Source organism: Balaenoptera borealis (assembly GCF_965194805.1).
Source record: "Balaenoptera borealis genome assembly, chromosome: 10".
NCBI classification, from domain to species: domain Eukaryota; kingdom Metazoa; phylum Chordata; class Mammalia; order Artiodactyla; family Balaenopteridae; genus Balaenoptera; species Balaenoptera borealis.
The window spans coordinates 115,976,055-115,995,575 of record NC_138874.1 but is presented as its reverse complement, the minus strand read 5'-3'; the positions used below and the strand labels follow the sequence as shown (position 1 = coordinate 115,995,575).

The following is a 19,521-nucleotide window of genomic DNA, read 5'->3' as shown; positions in this document are numbered from 1 at the left end:
TCATTCTGCAAACTGAGATGAAGCCTAGGCAGAAAATACACAGCCTTTTCGCTTTTCAATTCAGCCTTTTCGCTTTTTAAAGAACTCCAGGCTCACCTGTCCTTTCCTTCTGTCCCCTGATAATTAATAAGAAATGATCCTTTCTTCGGAGGCTGACAGAAGAAGGTTTTGAAATCTAATGGGAAAAGTCGGGGAACATTTGTAAACTGGTTTTTGGAGAATGAATGGCTTCTCGTGCGTCTGTTAGGGGTGGAATGAGGCCCAGGAACCAAGAGCCTTTTGAGGAAGGGATGAGCGTGGGTGAGCCACAGGTGGCTGCACCCCTCCTCCTGGCTCCAGGGGTGCAGTCGCTTTGATGGTGGCCCCTCCGGGATTGTCCAGGGAACCTTTGCTGCCTGACTGGCGTCCCCTCCTGTACCCACATCCCTCCTGAAGGCAGGGGTCAAACCCCCAGGAAGGGAGGCATCTTCTTGGGTCAAGGAATGTCCTTTTTTTTTTTTTTAACATCTTTACTGGAGTATAATTGCTTTACAATGGTGTGTTAGTTTCTGCTTTATAACAAAGTGAATCAGTTATACATATACATATATCCCCATATCTCCTCCCTCTTGCGTCTCCCTCCCACCCTCCCTATCCCACCCCTCTAGGTGGTCACAAAGCACCAAGCTGATCTCCCTGTGCTATGTGGCTGCTTCCCACTAGCTATCTATTTTACATTTGGTAGTGTATATATGTCCATGCCACTCTCTCACTTTGTCCCAGCTTACCCTTCCCCCTCCCCGTATCCTCAAGTCCATTCTCTAGTAGGTCTGCATCTTTATTACTGCCTTGCCCCTAGGTTCTTCTGACCATTTGTTTTTTCTTTCTTTTTTTTTTTTTTTAGATTCCATAAATATGTGTTAGCATACGGTATTTGTTTTTCTCTTTCTGACTTACTTCACTCTGTATGACAGACTCTAGGTTCATCCACCTCACTACAAATAACTCAGTTTCATTTCTTTTTATGGCTGAGTAATATCCCATTGTATATATGTGCCACATCTTCTTTATCCATTCACCTGTTGATGGATACTTAGGTTGCTTCCATGTCCTGGCTATTGTAAGTAGAGCTGCAATGAACATTTTGGTACATGACTCTTTTTGAATTATGGTTTTCTCAGGGTATATGCTCCAAAACATACAAGCAACTCATGCAGCTCAATATCAAAAAAACAAACAACCCAATCCAAAAATGGGCAGAAGACCTAAATAGACATTTCTCCGAAGAAGATATACAGATTGCCAACAAACACATGAAAGGATGCTCAACATCACTAATCATTAGAGAAATGCAAATCAAAACTACAATGAGGTATCACCTCACACAGGTCAGAATGGCCATCATCAAAAAATCTACAAACAACAAATGCTGAAGAGGGTGTGGAGAAAAGGGAACCCTCTTGCACTGTGGGTGGGAATGTAAATTGATACAGGCACTATGGAGAACGGTATGGAGGTTCCTTATAAAACTAAAAATAGAATTATCATATGATCCAGCAATCCCACTAAAGGAATGTCCTTTTATCTCCGCTAGGACCTGCGAACATTTGAAGGCAGGAGCGCGTGATCAAGCATGGCCGAGGAGGGGGCAGTTAGCAGAAACCAGGTGAGCTGCAGCCGCAGGAGGGGCTGCCGGAGGATGGAGCCTGGGCGGGGGGTGGGCGGCCGGGCTCCCGGAGAGGGAGGCGAGGAGGAGGGCAGCCGCGGCTGCGGAAGGCTCCCCAGCTGGACAGAAGAGCCCTGGTGGTCATGCTTCCAGAGCGCAGGGCAGGGCGGAGGAAGTGCCGTGCGAGCAGTCGGGCTGTCTCCACAGCGAGGGCATCCAGACAAGCCCTGTGTGCGGAGCAGGAGGGACGTGCCAGGTCACAGCGTGTCAGCAGCTGTCCCTTCTCCTGCCGTCCTCTCGGCCTCACAGACGGACCCCCGATGCTGGACGTTCCGACACGCTTGTGTCCAAACGCCCAAATAGGAATAGGCTTTAGATTTTCTCTGTGCTCACCAGCCTGTGCTTGACATTTGCCAACAATCCACTTATTCAGAAACATCAATAAATTAATTCATGATTCTAACCGATTTTGCCGGGCCTCCTGGTGCTTCTGCCGTGACCAGTGATATTTCATCGTGAGTCACCGCTCTGCTTGGATCAAAGTTCTCCAGCAGACGTGTCTGTCCCCACTCTCTCCTCCCCGGCTTCAGGGCCAAGGCCCCTGCTGCCCTAGGCACCAGGGATTGGGGATACGTGCCCCTGCCCGCAGGGGGCCACAGGGACGAGGGGATGGTGTCCTAGCCAGCCCACGACAGGAGAGGTCCTCTAACTGCAGGGGAGGGCTGACCGGGAAGGGAGGAGGCGCACGGGACAGGAAGTGACCACCCCACGTCAGAGGGGCTGTCCCCTGGTGAGCGAGCTGGGCAGGGGGGTGCAGGGGGTGTGGGGCTTCCCTCCATCTTCAGGGCAGCGGAAGCCATCGCAGGACTCCAAGCTGGTGGCAGGCAGTCCAGCGAGCAAGTCCACGGGAGCCCCGGGGCAGCGTGGAGAATGGGCGGGCGGGGGCGGGCAGGGGGGCCAGGTAGGAGGAGGCAGGTGTTCAGACCACAGAGGATGGTTGGGTTTGGGGCCGTGTGTGAAGACCAGGCGGCAAGTGGGCGAGGTTCGGGAGGAACTAGGGGTCTCTGGGGAAGGCGTCTCACGTGGGCAGGACCCACCCAGAGTGCCCTGCTCCACCTTTCTGCTCACCTGGTGACCGATCAGGTTCCTGGGCCACGGTGGCCTTTTTCTCCGTCTCACCCCACGTCAAAAATAGCACAGAATGCACCCTCATCTCCCGTCACCCCACCACCATGCACAGGTTCAGGTCCGCGTGGGCCCAGGGCCCCTGGTCTTCTCCTCACGGGCAGAGACAGGCCCCTGAGAGCCCCCTCCCCCGGGAGCCTCGTGCAGGCGGGCAGTGGGCAGTCTCCGTCCTTGCTGCCCTGAGGACACGTCGGGCTGGACCGCAGTGTCAGTTAACCCCTGTCTCCTTTGCAACGTTCCTTAGGGTGAATGTTGCAAACCCTGTGGTACTCATCTTTATACACAAGAGCCTATTTAGGGATTGTTGTGATATTCCCATTCTACTGATGAGAAAACCTTTTTTGGAAAGAGTGACCCAGGCCAGGTCACCAGGCCTGGCAAACAAAGGAGCAAGGACTCGGCTGGTCCTTTCCGCGGAAGTGCTCTGTCTCCAACCAGATGCTGATCCGCCCCCTTCCTAGGACCGCACAGCCACCACGCTGTGCAGACACCTGGAGAGACCCCAAGGCCCCACTGGCCCTCGCCCAGATCCCCTGGTTGTTCCCCGGGGACAGGCCCAATGGGCCATCCTCACCAAGGGGGTCACGCACGCGGCTGTGTTTTGGCGTCTGAGTGCAGACCTGGAGCCCGGGCAAGGGGGGTCTCTGGGTCTGCAGCCCCAGACACTTTCTCGTGGCTTCCTTTCCTGCTCTGCCCGCACCGTGCCTGCCAACATAGTTAACACCAGGTCAGCCCTTGCGATGATCAGCTTTATGTGTCTGTAACTACGGTGCCCGATTATGTCACCAAACACGAATCTAAGTGCTGCTGTGCAGGGATTTTGTAGGCGGTTAACACTGATAATCATTCGACTTTAAGGAAAGGTGATTACCCTTGAGAATGTAGGTGGGCTTCGCCGCATCCATGAAGCCTTAACAACAAAAACTGAGGTTTCCTGAAGAAGAAGAAATCCGCCTCAAAAGCGCAGCATCACATCCTGCCTGAGTTTCCAGCCTGCCCTGCAGATTTCAGACGTGCCTACCCCCAACATCACACAGCCATTCCTTTAAAAAACCTCCTACTCTATATATGCCACTGGTTCTGTTTCTCTGGAGAACGCTGACAAATCCTGCCTTCTCTGACAAATACACATTCTTCCTGTGTTCTACACTCAAGGGGGAAAACAGAACTAAAGGAAATGTGGGTGGACACTTGAAAAAAGGGCCCCATCAATTTTAAATCTTCCACGACTGTGACCTTTGCCTGTGTGTATTTCTAGGATGGATGGTGCCCAGGGCGATGGCATCTCATAACAACTGTATCCCTGGATTCGACAACAGATGCTCACACCCTCTTCCCAGGGGTTCTGAGGCCCACCTGAGGCCAAAAAGGAACCATTCCTGGCCTGGTGTTCTCACACCCAAGGCCAGAATCACAGTTAATAACCAGACATTTAACAGTTCACTAGCTTGATCCATATCTCAGGGTCCAGGTTCTGAGCCTAAACCATTGCACTGGGTTGAATTATGTCCCCCCAAAAGATGTGTTTGAGCCCTAATCTCCTGTGCCTGTGAATGTGCCCTTATTTGGAAACAGGGTCTTTGCAGATGTGTTAAGTTAGGTCCCAAGGTGCGGTCACATGGGCTTTGGGCGGTCCCAGTAGAACGATTGGCCTCCTGTACGAAGAGGAAAGTCTGGACACAGAGGCCACGTGATGATGGAGGTGGCGACTGGAGGGCTGTATCTACAGGCCAGCGGTCATCAAAGATTACTGGAAACCACCAGAAGCTGGGAGAGAAGCCTGGAACAGAGTCTCCCTCTGAGCCTCCAGAAGGAACTAATCTGCCGACACCTTGATTTTTGAACTTCTGGCCTCCAGAACTGTGAAAGAACTAATCCAGGTTGTGGTACTTTGTCATGGTGGCCTGAAAACACTGATACACCATCGTCGATACACTGTCCTTGACTGCAGACTTGGGGGAAAGAGCTATCTAGATACCTCCACCAAAGATAACATCTTACAGATACCCACCATCCTTCTGTTGAACACTGAAAAGATGCAAGACTTGGTTCGGGGTTGGAAATATCAACACCTTCTTTCTATGAAGGTAACCACAGCTGTGCAGAGACTCTGATTACAAGCGACATCCACCTCCACAGGTGCTGGGATTCACAAGGACCTCAGAAGTCCTCAGTCTGGTCTGCACCTCTAATGTGAAGTTCGGGATATTGGCAGTGAATACAAAAAGATCTGTCACCCCCTGGCCAGCGTGCTCACTCACGGACATCCCCACACCCGGTCCAGCTGCCCACCCATCACCAGATCGGTGTAGGACGTTCCAGGCTAAAAAAGGTGGGTTCCTTGAATGTCCCAATTCCTAAGTACGCTAAGCTCGAGCCTCCCGTGGAGTATAAACACATCAGGCAGTTGTGTCTTATATTCCTGCTGGGAAAATCCACTTTGAATGCTTGAAACCTAGAGTCACCGGGCACAGAGATTTTTAATTTGCAAGAGGACCTGGAACCGCATTCGGCAGCACCTGGGGACAGAGGTGGATGGCTCTCGCCCCCTCACTCTCTTTCTTGCTGTCTCTCTACCTCCAGGCAAGAGAAAGCTGACAGGCGAGTCTTTTTCTACTGATGGCTGGAATTTGGCATTAACAGTACCGGCAATCTGCAATCAGCCTACAATTGTGTAGCGATATGAAATGGGATGAAGCCAAGGCCAGGATACTGCTGTGGCCAAAGTGAGCTGGGTTTCACTTGAAGATATCTCATCATAGAAGTTTAATGTGCAACTTATTGTCTGGAAAAAAAAAACCTCTGTAGGCCCACTAATGGATGGCCCGAGGTCCCCGAGCCCTGCTTCTGTGGCTTTGAAAGGAATCGACGCCCCCTGGGATGAAGATACTGAATCTCAAAAAGAACAGGTTTGAGTAGGAGAAATAGACATTTCTGAGTCTATTCTAGAAAGATCACCTGGACGGGTTTTTACACACTCAGAGAATGACAGGAGAGACTCGGTCTTCTAAAAGAGTGGCACAAAACAAGATGGGTGAAAGTAAATCCTTGTGAGGTTTGTTTTCCTTTACCCACTCAGTCCACCCTGCCCTGTGCCCCGTAGGTGCCCTCTGACCCCCAGCTGGATTCCGCCAAAGGGGCAAGGGCAGCAGGGGGTGTGAGACGGGGACGGGAGGGGTTCAGGGTGCCGCTCCCCCGGCTTCCTCCTCCAGCTGGCTGCACCCTCCCCATCTCACGCTCCCCTCCAGCTCCCGGCCCAGCTCGGGCGGTGCGGCCACGCTGTCCCGGCACCAGAATCCCACCCTTTGTCTGAGCTTCCCTTTTCACAGCATCTCTTCACTACCCTTCCTCGAGTCCCCTCAGCTAATCGGGGGACCCTCTGCTTCCCGCACGCCTGGCCCCGGTGCCTCTCAGGCATCCCTGGTGACCTTTCTTTTAATGTCGGTGATGTCATGACCTTGTAGATCCTTTAAGAAATCTAATTGTCGGGAAAGCACCTGCCAGCCGCTATGGTGTGACATGCTGGTCTTTGTGTCCGCCCTCTGGGGGAGCGGGTTTCTGTTTCTGCTCTAGAGTCCACACACCCCGCCAACAAGCACTGCTTTGCTCGCACGGGGCCATGTCTGACATTGTCAAGTTATGGAGACTTCGGAGGAGAAGGAGTGAGGGTCCAAGTTCCCAGCGGTGGCCAGAGCCTGGGGGGGGAACTAAAGACACCACGTGGAACACGCAGTCAGGGAAGGGCTGCCTTGGGAGGGAGTTAGGCGCGACAAATGGTTATTTGTCAAAGATTTCAAAGCAGAATCAACCCTCCTGCCAAAATTAAAAGTATAAATGCAGCACATTCCTAAAGACTCACTCATACCTTGAGCAAATATTCGCTGAATCCTACTCGCATGACTGGCGCTGTTCTGGGTGCTGGATCACGGCGGGCCAAACCATCTCAGCCCATGGGAAGCCCACCATCCACCTCGGAAAGCCCACCATCCACCACAGCGTCAGTGTGGCAGCCGTGCCCCAGAGAGCTGCTCTGCAGTAGGACCCCCCAAAGATGGACCCTGCGAGCAAGAGCAGGCATAACTACCAGCCCAACCCGGCACCCCTGTCCCCAGGGGCTGCTCACAAATACAGGCTTAGAGGCCCTCTGAGACGTTTGGGGCCAGGCAGGCCTGGGAATCTGCATTTCACTCTCCGGTGAGTCCACTGCCATTGTCTGTGAAGTTCGCTTAGAGAGAAGCTGCGTTTCTGTGTCTGGCTGTGCACCAGCCCCAGGAATGGAGGCCCCAGGAGGAGGCTGGCCCGTCCTCACGCTTGCCCACTTCCCTGCGAAGCGTGGCCCAGCGGCCCAGGATGTAGGGGCCTCCTGGACGGTCTTCCTGGATGGTCGCACTGAGGGCCAGCTCCAGGCAAAGACCCTGCCACGCAGATCCTGCCACCCTGGGGGTGACGCCAGTCTCACCTTGGCTGCTGGGCCTCCCTCTGAGGATCCGCTGTTGCTCTCAGAGTTCCCCTTCCTCCAGCTGGTCTGATGACTTAACAAGGTCAACCGCCTCCCTGACGGCTCCATCGTGGCAGGTTCTGTGGCCGGGATACTGTCCAGAAGGGAGACACCCCGATGTGTTCCTCTCATCCCCACTCTGGAGAGATTTCTCCCGAGAAGGAACCAAGTCCCCGCCTGGTGCTGGCTCTGAGCCCTGGGGCGTGTGGGCTTCCTGCTCACGTATGTTGTGTCCAGGACGCGCCCCACAGAGGCAGCACAGGGAGGCCTGCTGGCCGTCGGGACCGCTCACGGCCCATCCCTGCCCTTCTCCCCATGCCCACCGGGCCCCTCCTTCCTCCCCCGATGGACCCTTCACCAGCCCTGGGCATCACCCCACATTCCCCTGGGGCTCTGAGCTGACATCTCCAGGGTTGACCCTGAGTCTGGGTCCAGCTTTGCTTCTGCTCTGTCCGGACAGGGAGTGTGGGGTGGCGCCTGGGAACACACAGCCCTGAGCCCCACGGGCCTGGCCCCAAGTCAGCTGGCACAGAGCCGCCTCTACCGCCCTTTCCAGTGTCATGCAGGCTGGGGACACCTGTCGCCCTCAAGGCTGATGTCTTAGAGAGACCCCCCTCCAACTGCGTGGCAAGAGCGACCTCATAGACCGTGATTTAGGGTCAACCATTTCTGCGGGTAACCCGTTTCCACAGCTCCCGACTCAAGATCAATTTGCTCTGAGTTGACTGAGCCGAGCACGAGATGTTACCACTTAGGGAAAATGTTTAGAAAAAGAAGATGCAAGTCAGCGCAAAATCAGTCCTGCCAAAGCTGCCGCATTCCTGGTTCCTTCCCTGAATTCCGGGTACACATTCTGCTCCTGACCATGGCCAGCTGATGCTGAGACACAGCTCTGACGTGACAGGCAAGCGGAACAATCGTCCAGCAGACACACATTGGAGGGAGCCTTCAGGGCCCCCATAAAAGAGGGACTGCGACTTTCGAGTTGGATGGAAAAGTACCAGAGTCCCCCATTCCTACAGCGAGTCGTGTAGCAGGACAGGTCGTGCTTGAATGTGGTTCCCACTGAGTTAGAAATCCTATGACAGCTGCTTTACTGTTGGAGCAGAATGTCCCCTATCTGCTTCCAGCCACGCACGACATTAATCCAGAGGCTGATGAGAACTTGGGAGACGGCCACCAGTGTGGGAACATCAGTACAAAGCCATGTGTGTAGCCTCTTGTAGGAGAGTGGAGGTCAAAGCCAGTCACAAGTAAACCCTCTGGCCTTGCTCTTGTCACTGTCGACTTAAAAAAAATGCACAACGTGAGAGTTGCGAGTAACTTTTATCTGGGGCAAAATGAGGACTATAGCCCGGGAGACAGCATCTCAGAGAGCTCTGAGGAACTGCTCCCAAGAGGTAGGGTGGGAGGTCAGTATAGATGTGATTTTAGTGAAGGGGGAGTACATGCAATCGAGAATGTATTTTTTGCAGAGGTTTCTGCTAGTCTCGTGAAGGTTACTGCTGGTCACGAGGAGCAGACGTCACGATGAAGGATTTTAGTGCTTCTCTAGATATGACGAGATGCAAGAATTGGGCTCATAAAATCTGCTCCTGAAAATATCTGAACCATCTGACGGCCTGTTCTGCCAGTTTCTCCCAGAGCACAAAGCGCCTCATTCCTGATCTCCACCCTGAGCTCCTTTCAGGGGGTGTTGAAGGTCAGCAGCTGCTGCGGCTCATGATTTGATCCTTGTAGAGGCAGATGGCAAGTGCCAGTTTGTAGATGACATCACCCAGTGTACTGAGATGACTAGTGTCCCCCATTTCACGTCCACCGAACCCCCAGATGGTGACCTTTGGAAACAGAGCCTTTGCAGATGTAATCAGTTAAGATGAGGTCGTACTGGATTAGCCTGGCCCCTTAGGCCAATGGCTGGTGTGCTTGTAAGAAGAGAAGAGACACACCCACAGGGAAAGGCCATGGCACGGACGCAGGAATAGGAGGGGTGCAGCTGCGAGATAAGGAGTGTCCAGGATTCTGGCCATCACAGGAGCTGGAAGAGGCAGGAAGGACCCTCCCCTAGAGCCTCAGAGGGAGAACAGCCCTGCAGACATTGATTTAGGACTCCTGGCCTCTAAAACTATGAGACAATAACCTTCTGTTGCTTTCAGCCCCTCAGTTTGTGATGCTCTGTTACAGCAGCCATGGGAAGCTAGGGCATCCAGACGCTGCCCATGTGGTGGGGTGCAGGCCACTTTAATTACAGGGACATCTGGGGAGGTGGGAGCCTCCCAGGTCACAGCCAGGAAGGAAAATCCCACGATGAGCAGGTGCTTCGGGGCAGAGCCTGGGTGTCCACTCATGCCCTTGGGACGGTAGCTACTGGGGCATCCAGGGGCCAGGGGCCAGATCCCACCCTGGCTCTGGGCTCTCTCACCAGAGCCGCTCATCTCCTGCCCTGGAGACCTGGGCGGGCTTTGACGTTCCAAGGTACACGTCAAGAGCAGGTGCCTTGCGTCCTGGCACTCGCTGATAAACTCGCTCTCCGAGTGGTGGCCAGATGGCCTCGGGTGGCCACGCTGTCAGGGGTTTCTCTTAGGAAGTGCAGCGAACTGCAGATGTGCAAATCCACACTTGCGGTAAGTTTAGGGTCAGATGATTACTTTGAGAAGCCCTCAGCTCTGGGAGTATTCACAATACTCGGCCCCTGCCCCAGATGCAATTTAAAGACGCACTAAACTCTAAGATGGGGGCTCTGATCTTGCCCCCAGAGAAGGTTTGGATACATTTTTTCCCGAAAGATCAAACAGCCAATTATTCCACAGTGTCTTCCCAGTCTTTCTGGAGCCCCTGCTTTGAGCACCCCTCAGCCACGGTGAGTCTGCCCTTTGAGAGACCAGGCACTGGACATGGGAAGAGGAGGCCCCAGACCGACAGAAAGGACAGTGCAGGTGCCGCTGCCCAGGGCAGGGACTGTTCTGGAAGGCCTGGAGGCTGGTGGCACGCCTGGAAGAGCCCTAAATTCTCAGTGGGTCCCAGGTAGAAGCAGGCCTCGCCTCAGTCTGCAGTGCCAGGGGCCAGCACGCTGGGGAGTGCGAGGGGCGCCACAGGGAGCTCTGGAGAGTGGAGGCTGGCAGTGCCCCAGGGCCCCGCTGTGCCAAGCCTACCAGGCAGTCCCCAGCCAGAGCTGCTGGGTTTGGCCTGTTGGTGGTGGCCCCAGGATGGAGGGGTCATCAGCGAGAGTTTGTGCAGGGCTGAACAGGGCTGGGGCAGTGGGGGTGTCAGGCCGAGTCCTGGGCAGGGGTCTGACCAGCAGAGACGTGTCCATATCCGAGCACAGAGCAGCCCAGGCCCATCCCCCTCACGGTCGGGGAGGAGTGTCAGGCCACCGGGCGAGCTACTGGAGGGCCGTGCCCCTAACTTAGGGAGGTTTTGCCCTTGAATAAGGCTTATTTTCATTCACACCAAATCACGCTGAGCCTCGAGCAGAAAACAAGCTGCAAAGAGGCTCCAGTTAGGGGATGTGGGACCCTCGTCCATGCCCAGCTTCCTTTCCTCCCCCCAACGTGGGCTCCCAAAGCCTCAATGAGCCAGTTCCCCGCTGATGTTTACAATCGCTTTGATGGATCCCAAGCTGCAAAGCGTTTGCTCTCTTCCTTTCAGAACTGTGGACTCTGTGATATCAGCCAAAATAGAAAAAAAAGAAAGATGGCGTTGCCCGTATTCCCTCTGCTGCAGTTTCTACCGTCATCACGGAAGGAGCCAGCACCATTGCAAGAATTATTAAGATGCTCAAGAAAATAAGCTGTTACGAAAATGCATTTAGGTATAATAAAATGAAAGGGCCTTGGTTTTCTTTGCCAAAGGAATTATGCAGAGGGACATAAAACGTGACGTTATGACTATAACCTTCCCGCTAAACGTTTCTCGCCCAGCCACGGCATAAGGATGGTTTGAATGGAGCAGGAAAAAGCGAGCCGAGTACAGAGACCAGACGGCAGCCTGGAATATTTCAAAGGACCACGGGTGTGTGCTTGTCCACGCCTGTATCTTTTCAGAGGGTGCTCGATATCACCAGGGAAGAGCTGACGGTCACGACAGAGCCACTGCCGCACGGGCAGAATTGCTAGAAAACAGCTCCACGAAGGCCGAATCACTAAGCTTTGCGGGACCTTACGTCTATTGGCTTCTGGGGAAACAGGTAAAAGAGAAGGAAGGAGGAGAATCCCTGTTTTGAATCCTGGGAACCCCCTTTTCTCGGTCTCAGCTTCTCCTCCTCACTCGGTGTGTGCTACTTTTTCATTACCCTTTGGAAGCAACACGTGCGCTGCGTGTGGCAGGGGAAGGGCCTCATGTCACAGGAGGTGACTGAATCAGGGAGCAGGCATGTCAGGCAGGGGCCTCGGTCACAGCCGGCTCTGCCTTCTCTCTTCTCAGCACTTGCTCATTTTGGCAGGAGTCCCTGTTTCTACGATAGGCCTGGGCCAGTGGCCGTGGCTGAATGGGGGCAGGTCTGCGTGGAGTGCACGGGCCAGGCCTCCGGCTCTGGAGCGGAGCCCTCAGAGGTCAGAGCGCCGACCTGCGGGTAAAGCAGTTTCCATCCTACACACTTTATCAATCAGCTTCACAAAACCCAAAAGAACAGTTTTCAAATGTATGACTTGACCCCTTGAGCTATAAATAAACATGACAACATTTCGCTCCTTACTTACTTACTTTGCACCGGCTCAAGTGATGCTGGGATTCTTCAGAGATGTCGTCCCACAGTTCACCAGCTTTGTTTTTCTTTTTGTCCACAATATGTCTCGAGAGGTAAACGGATCTGAATTCATTCTGCATTTTCAGCGTGGACTCGTTTTATTTCTCCCTTTAAAAAAAAAAAAAAAAAAACCAATGAACTGTGCACTGTAAATAAGGAGAAATGAAATACTTTTTTCATGATGATAATGCTTAAACCTATTTCTCCCGATGAAACTCTTATGGTAATACACAAGCTCCGTTATAAATACATCTCTCATATTTTATGCAACTGGTTCTAAAGTTACAACATTTACAATGCACAAATACAAATTCCATCATTAATTCATGGGTAAGCTCAGTTACCCAAGAGATGGCGCAAACACAGACAGAAGTAATGGAAAGGCGGAGCCAGATGCCGGCCCCCGGGGCCCATTGGCGAAGGGAGCGGAGGCCGGGGTGCCGACTGGTGCCTCCAGGTAGGTGTGGAGGGGCTGCACCTCTCGGCCCGGCCTGCCCACCCCCACGCTGGGACTCTGCAATCATCACAGATGGCACCCCACCTCCTCGTGCTGCCGCTGACCCACTGGGAGAAGGGCAGTGAGGCCCAGCAACCAGGCCCCTGGGCACAGAGGTGGAGAGAAGGAGGGGGAGCGAAAGGGCAGAGGAAGGCGCCGTTAAGTTCCCCACGAACCCCTAGGTTCTCAGGCCAGGCCACCCTTCTGTAACTGGCAGAGGTTTCCTTATCAGGCTCGTGCGGTCCAGCTGCACCCAGAGCACCACTGGCCTGACTGTCCACATCTACTCCAGGGGCTGAACGTGGAGGCCACGGCCAGACTCTCTGCCAGGCCCGGGAGGAGCCCACAGGGCTGCTCCGAGCATTCTTTCTACTCAGAGACCCTCCAACCAGGATAGACCCTGGCTCCCAGCCCCGGAGACTGCAGATGCATCCAGGGGACCAGGGTCCGCAGAACCTCCCACAGACCCGCGGGCTTTGGTGCCAGTGCTTTGCTGAGCCCACTCCTGCCCCCTCTGTGCCGTGGTTCCCTGTGGAAGGCTCCAGGCCTCCACTAGCCACGTGTGGAAAGGAGGGGGGAGTGAGGCAGGAGGGAAGGCCAGGGAGGAGGAGTGATGATAAAGTGCTTCTAACGGTGTCTGTTACCCAGTCAACAAGGCCGCTGCTGCCCCCGTGGGCAGTCTGGCCCCGCTCCTCCGCTGGGGGTTGGGATCATCTCAGATGGCTTTGCTATTTTTGACCAAGGACAATGAGTCTCCGAAGACCGGCTTGCCGTTCTGAGGTCCCGTTTTGAATCCCGGGAACCCCCTTTTCTCGGTCTCAGCTTCTCCTCCTGGTGGCTGGGCGGCTGTCACTACCCAGCCCGGCTTCGTGATGCAAATGTGGCCACTTCCGCGCTGCCTCCTCAGAGTCAGTCACCTGGGGAGGAGAACACCTGCCCGGTGCTCAGGGTGCAGGCCCTTAATCAGACTTAACACTGTCAGCTCCAAAGCCGGGTAAATTCCTGGGACACGTGGGACCATCTGCGCACACACAGTGCACGTGCGCGCGCGCTGGCGTGGCCGCCTGCTGTAACTGTGGCCAGTGCTTCTTGGGGAGGAACGAGCAAAGTATAGGAGGATCCCAAAGGCCACCGCCTAGTCCCACACATGTATGAGGGCCTTGCTGTGTGCCGGACGCTCTGGCAGACCCCGTGTGGTGAGGACCCAAGTTCACGGTCACCATCCTGCAGGCCTCCCTGATTTTGGGGGGAGGTTAAGGGTCAGGACAATAATTAGCCCAAGGACGGCCACGGAGCAGGTCTGCCAGGACAGTTAGAGGCTACAAAGCATATTCTAAGTATTTATGTGGAAGTTAAAAATCAACCTATCAAATTATACTGTAATATGTCCATCTTCCTACCTTGACAAGTGTACCTCATATGACAGCACTGAAAAATACGTGTAAATGTGTGGTTTGTATATTACTGAAAGGTGGCAAAATAGCAAAGGTGACTGAATTGGTCCCCGTTACGTGTGGCTGACAGTTCTGTTGGTTGCCTGGTGAGGTCGAGTGAATAATAAAATAGGGACATATGAATCCCATAAACAAAGTCCATAAAACAGTGTTGTTTGCTTTCATTTCTGCAAAATTTCTAATTCTTACGTTACTTAAAGAGTTTTTAGAACTATGTACTTTTGACAGGAATATTATAGAACTAAAAATAAAATTCGATGACATTCAGAATGTAAGAAAATGAATTTTATCAAAAATTAAATATGAATTTTCAAAAAAGTAAAATGACTGTACATATTTTAACAATTTTCTCAAAACAGTAAGATATCCAAAACACAAAATACAAATTGTGATTTGTATTACTGAATAGCAACTATTAAGAAAAAAATTATTTTAAAAATCTGGATTTTTAAACTTTTCATTTTGACATTTTAGGTCAATCTTATCAAATGACCTTTATAAACAATAAACTCACCACAAGTCTGGCATTCAGCATCCGGAACAGCGTGCCTCAGTTTCCAGGAAGAAGCCTAGGTTCTCACGCCCACAGGCCCCTCCCCACTCTGACAGCCCCCTTGGTTGCCAGCCCACCTCAGAGCAGGGGACAGACACCCAGATGTCCTTCCCACGGGCTCCCGGGGTCCATCCCTCTTACAGGTGGGAGCACCCCTGTAGAGAGTGGATGAACTGGGTGACGCTGGGACAGCTCAAAGGGGACATGTCACACACACCCCCCCGTGCACGCAGCACACCTGCCGAGGATGAACTGAGGGGGGCGGGTTGCCAACAGCTGGAGAGTCACGACCTGGGAACAGAGGGAATCAGCGCCCCACATGCTTCCTCCCTGACCCGACCCTGTGACCTCTGACCCCACCCTGAGATGGGAAGCTTCTACAGAGGGGGAGGATGGCATGTCAGGTGTCCCACTTTTCCGGGGGAATTCCCACAGGCAGCAAGTGATGTGCTTAAGTTTTAAGCCATTCCATTTTCATTTTCCTTTTGGCTAAGTTCCCATTTTCGAAAGCAGCAGGAAACCTCTCCAAGGGTTTACCAGAAATGGCTGGATTTCCCTCCAGGGGCTGTCCAGGCAGCTCCCCACACGGGGGTGAGCGAGGAGTGGAGGGCCCTCAGCCAGGGCAGCTCCACAGGCCTGGGCCCCCCTCCAGCGACCAGGGGCAGGGCGCTCACGCCCCCCTTCCCCAGGTTGTCCTGCCAAGGGGGCGCCCTGGGGACCCGTGGGAGGGAAAGAAGGTCCCCAGCAGTCCCCCAGGTTTGGAGTCCGAGCCTCTTCCCTCAAACTGGCCTGCAGCTGCTCTCTCAAAGGGCGTGAGAGCCCGGCCTCAGCCCTCCAGGCGCCCCCCGAGCTCCCGGCTCATTTCAGGCTGTCCCACGTCCCTGCCTGTCTCCAGCCTGGAAGGCCACGGCAGGCCCGAGTTCTCTGCCCCGGCGCCGTCCCCACCCCAGTCCTGAACATGTAAACAGACCCCCCTATGGCCGGGCTGGTATCCCCCGACCAGCATCCCTGGCACTGACACCCCAGCTCCTCCCTACGGCCTGCAAGCTCCCACAGGCTGTGCCCCAAGACCCGGGGCCCCTGCAGCCCAGCCGGGCCCCCGTCCCAGCCCGTTGGGGACTGGCCTGCGTCCAAGCTTCCTGGGAACACGCACAGAGGGCCGAATGGCTCCGCGGTGTCCGTGGTCCCCCCGCCGGCTCCCGGCAGAGCTGCCCCAGCTCCCTTCTCGGGGAGACTCCCACACACATTTTGAAGCAGATCTCCAGGAGGCCGGAGCCCAGACCCAGCACGCACGTGGCCTTGAGCAAGGGCTACCCAGTTCTGGGCTCCTGAGCCCTGTGGGGCAGTGCAGAGGCAGGTTGGGGTGCCGGGGGACCCCCTCAGGGGTGACGCTCTGGGACCACACGCCCATTGGTCCCGGTGCCCCACAGAGTGGACCGGTTGTGTGTGTTCGCAGCCCCAGGATCGCGTGTGTCGGGTGCGGTCCACAGCCCGAACCAGTTTGGAGGGCGAATCCTACGAGGACGCCCATAAGGCAGGGCCCACGTCCCCACGCAGGCCTGGACGGGAGCTCCAGCGGGAAGGAGGCTGGAGCCAAGCTCAGCCCCGCGTCCTCATCTGTCTGTGCAGTTGTCACGAGCAGAGGGAAGAAGCTTCCAGACCCTGGTAGATGAGGCCGAGGTCAGGGCTGAGTCCCCGCAAAGAGGGTGTTCATGGCACAGGAGACAGAGCGGGCCCTACGTCAGCGGCGACGCGGCTGTGAATCGCCCGCTGGGTCTCGGCATCGTCCGTGAGGATGTGGCACTTCTCTCCCCGCGAGTCCTCCTGAGGCTGACCGCCCGCCTCGGTCAAGGTCCTCACTGTGGGTGCCGCGAGCTTCTCTGGCAGCATCTCCAGAAGCAGTGAGAAGGTCCTTCCCCATGGGCATCAAGGAGACGATGTGGGCCCCTGCCGTCCTGGCTGGGAAGATTCCTCCGCCAGACGTGAGCGCACCCGGCTCCACTCAGCAGCACCCAGCGGCCTCGCCTGCAGGAATGGGGTGACTTGTCCTTCCAGGGAAGCTGCACGTTCTCAGCTGCTGGGTGGGTCCCGCAGGGCAGCCCTGAAGCATTTACGTGGATACTGTTTCTCCGGAGGCTCCTGCACAGGCAGCCCTGAAGCATTTACGTGGATACTGTTTCTCCGGAGGCTCCTGCACAGGCAGCCCTGCCGCCTTGGGGGGAACCAGCTCCACGAGGGCGGGGCCAGAGCAGACCCAGCTGGTGGGAGGGTAAGAAAGACCCCTGCTTCCGCCTGGCGACCCTGTGCTCTCACCCACCCAGGGGCCCCTCAGCATGAAACCCGCCGGCCTTGGCTAGAGCACAGCCCCTTGCACACCCGCCCATGCACATGGAAGACCCACCCGACACAGCGGCGGGCACTGGTGCATCTGAGAGAGCAGAGACCACTCCCCAGGGGACAGCCCGGGGGAGCAGAGGCTCCACACCGGGGGCCCCTCGCTCACCACCCGGAGCAGGGCCTTTCCCCTCCCAGCCCAGGGCCCGGCCCCTTTCTCCTGCAGGACCCCACCTGCCCCTTGGGTCCCCATCTCAACTTTGTCCCCCAGGCCCCCGAACACCCTTCCCAGGCGCCCTTTCCGGCCCCTCCAGGCATCTCCCCACCACGCCCCGCCTTATCCTCAGCCCAGGAACGGCAAAGGGAAAAGCCGTCTGACACCACCTGCCGGTCCCGCAACGCCTGTCTCGGGGCTGCACGCACCCCGAGGCGGACATCAGCTCAATGCCCCTCAATCACCACATCTCAGGGTCCAGCCCCTGCTCCCTCCAAAGCCAGTACACCTCGTTCTCCAGCCCCAATGCTGCCTCGGACTACAGGCCTCTCCAGGTGGGCAGGAGGGACCACAGGGGCCAAGCTGGGCCGCGCAGCCACGGGCAGACCCCCTGTGCATGGCCTTCCGCAGAAGGGATGGGGAAGGCAGGCGGTGACACACTTCCCCATCCCCAGCCCCCGGGACACGGAACGGGGGGCCTGGGGCTCGGCGATGGGCAGCGAGGCAAACGAGCTGCCCTTCCTGGCTCAGCCAGCCCACCCAGCCCCACGGGCTCCTCTTGACCGGGCCGGGCCGACTCTTCCCATCAGCTTTCTGCTGTTGAAAGGGATCTGGGGCTGACACACCATCAAGGCCTGCTCATCGCAGGGTAGACACACACTTCACGTCTCCCCCCGCCGCGTGTCCAGTGAGTTCACAGGCGAGAAGAAGACGCCGCGGGCGTGGGCCCAGACCACCGGGTGTGAGTCCCAGCTCAGCCACGTGAACAAGCCAGGTACCCTCTCTGAGCCTCACCATCCTCATCTGTAAGATGGGGATGATGCTTTCACCTTTCCCGGGGCTGTGAAGATGAAGGCACATGAGGCCATGCCGGGCCTGTGGTGAGAACTCTGTGTGCGCTTTCGAGAAATAAAAAGAAACCCAAACCCAGCCACCCACAGCAGCCACGCCCTGAGGGAGCAGATACTTCGGGTGGCGGGCCCTGAGCCAGTGGAGCCGGAGGACCAGGGCAGCCTTAACTGGCAAGGCCAGCATGGTCAGCAGAACAACGCCCCCAAAGCTTCCCAGAACCTGTGAACATATTGCCCTACCTGGCAGAGGGAAAGGAAGGAGGCTTCTGGAGACAGGTTGCGAATCAGCTGGCCTCAAGATGGGAAGATTGTCCAGGATTATCTGGCTGGGGCCAACATAATCACATGGGTCCTTATGGGGAAGAGGAGGCAGAAGAGGGAGAACCAGAGAGATGGCAGCACGAGAGGACTCGACCCACCGCTGCCGGCTTTGAAGAGGAAGGGAGGGGCCACGAGCGCGGGCTGCAGGCAGCTTCTCCGAGCTGAAACTGCAAGGAGCTGGATTCTCTTCTAGAGCCTCCTAAGGAAGCCTGCTGATGCTGATTTCAGCCCAATGCGTCCACTGTGGACTCCTGGCCCCAGAACGGTAAGGTAATGCACGTGTGTGCTTTGAAGCCACAAGCCTGTGGGCTGGTGCTTTGTTAAGCCGCCCTAGGGAACTCACACAGCGAGAGCCAGTCCAGTTTCTGCTCACCTCATCCTCCTCATCCCTGCTGAGGCGCCCGCACTCAACGTCCAGGGCCCGTTTTCTGAATCCCAAACACACAAGTGCTGGTGAGTGGTCTCAGCCCAGATGCTAATTACAGATTTTCCAAGCTTGAAAGAATGCACAAGTCTGCTAAGATTGCTAGCTTCTTTCTAAATTACAGCTGTTTTATATAAACATACCTTTTATGCCTATAAATCTTTCCAAGAGGCTGCATTTCTAGGCGGAGTAATATCTGTTTGTCCAGAACTTAAGACAACTAAGGGATTACCGTAGTTGTAATCTAAGGGCTGCTTTTTCTTCCTTGCCCGATGGCTTTTCTGTAGAAAGTGAGGGCCACAGTCTCCCTGGTCGCTGCCTCTGTACAGCACAGATGTCGGCTGTTCCCACGTGCTAAGTAACACCTGCACGACAGTTGCATGCACGGTGACCGGCCTCAAGAGCTGTGGCCGAGACTTAGAACCGAGGGTGGACTTTGAATGACCTTGAAAAGCAGCAAGACTGTACCACCCAAGAATAAGGGTGCACATGCTTCCCGTGTTTGAGGTGAATGTGGTTTGATACTAACATGTAATCTCGGGACTTCCCTGGTGGCGCAGTGGTTAAGAATCCGCCTGCCAATGCAGGGGACGTGGGTTCGAGCCCTCTTCCGGGAAGATCCCACATGCCGCGGAGCAGCTAAGCCCGTGCACCACAACTGCTGAGTCTGTGCTCTAACAAGCCACAACTACTGAGCCCACGCGCCACAACAATTGAAGTCCGCGCACCTGGAGCCCGTGCTCCACAGCAAGAGAAGCCACCACAATGAGAAGCCCGCGCACCGCAACGAAGAGTAGCCCCC

The 19,521-nt window shown here is 55.4% G+C and overlaps 1 long non-coding RNA gene across 1 annotated transcript in view; it reads right to left on the bottom strand.

Moving 5' to 3' along the window:
* The window catches only part of LOC309635772, a 236,778-nt gene that overhangs the window by 32,692 nt on the left and 184,565 nt on the right, over positions 1–19,521 (bottom strand). The window contains exon 2 of the long non-coding RNA XR_014249006.1: positions 12,030–12,180. This is a non-coding gene — a long non-coding RNA (uncharacterized lncRNA). The remainder of the gene's footprint in view (positions 1–12,029; positions 12,181–19,521) is intronic.